This window comes from Hemiscyllium ocellatum, unplaced genomic scaffold (genome assembly GCF_020745735.1).
Source record: "Hemiscyllium ocellatum isolate sHemOce1 unplaced genomic scaffold, sHemOce1.pat.X.cur. scaffold_578_pat_ctg1, whole genome shotgun sequence".
Classification (NCBI taxonomy): domain Eukaryota; kingdom Metazoa; phylum Chordata; class Chondrichthyes; order Orectolobiformes; family Hemiscylliidae; genus Hemiscyllium; species Hemiscyllium ocellatum.
In genome coordinates, this window is record NW_026869122.1 from 52521 (window position 1) to 55020 (window position 2500).

The 2500-nt window shown below is 55.7% G+C and overlaps 1 protein-coding gene across 1 annotated transcript in view; it reads right to left on the minus strand.

Annotated features, from left to right (window-relative positions):
* The window catches only part of LOC132813960 (rootletin-like), a 60306-nt gene that overhangs the window by 33328 nt on the left and 24478 nt on the right, over positions 1 to 2500 (minus strand). The window lies entirely within an intron of this gene.

Sequence of the window (2500 nt, forward strand, 5' to 3'; positions counted from 1 at the left end):
CGGGGACAGGGTTAGAGAGAGAGAGGGAACAGGGTTAGAGAGAGAGGGAACAGGGTTAGAGAGAGAGAGAGAACAGGGTTAGAGAGAGGGTCAGTGCTGAGGGAGGGTCGGGGCTGAGGGAGGGTCGGCGCTGAGGGAGGGTCGGGGGCTGAGGGAGGGTCGGTGCTGAGGGAGGGTCAGCGCTGAGGGAGGGTCGGTGCTGAGGGAGGGTCGGGCTGAGGGAGGGTCGGGGCTGAGGGAGGGTCGGGGCTGAGGGAGGGTCGGTGCTGAGGGAGGGTGAGCGCTGAGGGAGGGTCAGGGCTGAGGGAGGGTCGGTGCTGAGGGAGGGTCGGGGCTGAGGGAGGGTCGGGGCTGAGGGAGGGTCGGGGGCTGAGGGAGGGTCGGTGCTGAGGGAGGGTCGGGGCTGAGGGAGGGTGAGCGCTGAGGGAGGGTCAGGGCTGAGGGAGGGTCGGTGCTGAGGGAGGGTCGGTGCTGAGGGAGGGGTCGGGGCTGAGGGAGGGTCGGGGCTGAGGGAGGGTCGGTGCTGAGGGAGGGTCGGGGCTGAGGGAGGGTCGATGCTGAGGGAGGGTCGGTGCTGAGGGAGGGTCGGTGCTGAGGGAGGGTCAGGGCTGAGGGAGGGTCGGGGCTGAGGGAGGGTCGGGGCTGAGGGAGGGTCGGGGCTGAGGGAGGGTGTGCAGATATAGCGTCTGTCCCTTCGGTGCTGAGGCGAGTGACGTCATGGAAAGTGTTGGGTCCACACATTGTGCAAGTCTGTTAGCTCTGAGTCAGGTTTCAACCACACGTCCGGAAGTACTAAGAGGAACTGTATTCATTGTAAACCTCTTGAGAACCCTTAACTCTGGCAGAGAGGGGAAAAGGAGGGAGCCAGAGAGAGAGAGAGAGAGAGAGAATCTAACCATCGCCCCTTGACGTTCAATGGGGTTACCGTCACTGAATCCCTCTTCCCCCCCAACTATCAACATCCTGGGGGTTACCGTCTCCAACAAGAGAGAATCTAACCATCGCCCCTTGACGTTCAATGGGGTTACCGTCAATGAATCCCCCTTCCCCCCCACTATCAACATCCTGGGGGTTACCGTCTCCAACAAGAGAGAGAGAGATGTCAGTAGAGGGACTGGGAAAGAGAGAGAGAGAGAGCACGCTCAGGATGGTGTGTGAGAGAGAGAGCGAGAGAGAGACAGACAGACAGACTGATAGAGAGAGAGAGACAGACAGAGAGAGAGAGAGTGACAGAGAGAGAGAGAAAGACAGACAGAGAGAGAGGGACAGAGAGAGAGAGAGAGAGACAGAGAGACACAGAGAGAGAGATAGAGGTCAGGATGGTGTGAGTGAGTGAGAGAGAGAGCGAGCCCAGGATGGAGAGAGAGGATGACAGTGACAGCGAGAGGGAGAGAGACAGGGGTGATCTCCCAGATTGAAGGGGACTCTGGGGTACACCGCGCCCGGGAACCGAGGGGCATACGCAGGGTTAAAAGTTAATATGTCGGTTATTTGCATCAAACGGCCAGTTAGAAAAGGGATTTGCAAAATATGTAAAACCATCGCAGAATTCAGGAGTCACCTTTCACAGGGATACAAATGATCAGAAATGGAGAGACAGAGGGGAGAGTGAGGGGTGTGGGGTATATCAGGGTGTTACAGTGAGGGGTGTGGGGTATATCAGTGTGTTACAGTGAGGGGTGTGGGATATATCAGTGTGTTACAGTGAGGGGTGTGGGGTATATCAGTGTGTTACAGTGAGGGGTGTGGGATATATCAGTGTGTTACAGTGAGGGGTGTGGGATATATCAGGGTGTTACAGTGAGGGGTGTGGGGTATATCAGTGTGTTACAGTGAGGGGTGTGGGGTATATCAGGGTGTTACAGTGAGGGGTGTGGGGTATATCAGTGTGTTACAGTGAGGGGTGTGGGGTATATCAGTGTGTTACAGTGAGGGGTGTGGGGTATATCAGGGTGTTACAGTGAGGGGTGTGGGGGTATATCAGTGTGTTACAGTGAGGGGTGTGGGGTATATCAGTGTGTTACAGTGAGGGGTGTGGGGTATATCAGTGTGTTACAGTGAGGGGTGTGGGATATATCAGTGTGTTACAGTGAGGGGTGTGGGATATATCAGTGTGTTACAGTGAGGGGTGTGGGGTATATCAGTGTGTTACAGTGTGGGGTGTGGGGTATATCAGTGTGTTACAGTGAGGGGTGTGGGGTATATCAGGGTGTTACAGTGAGGGGTGTGGGGTATATCAGTGTGTTACAGTGAGGGGTGTGGGATATATCAGTGTGTTACAGTGAGGGGTGTGGGATATATCAGTGTGTTACAGTGTGGGGTGTGGGGTATATCAGTGTGTTACAGTGAGGGGTGTGGGATATATCAGTGTGTTACAGTGTGGGGTGTGGGGTATATCAGTGTGTTACAGTGATGGGTGTGGGGTATATCAGGGTGTTACAGTGAGGGATGTGGGATATATCAGTGTGTTACAGTGAGGGGTGTGGGGTATATCAGTGTG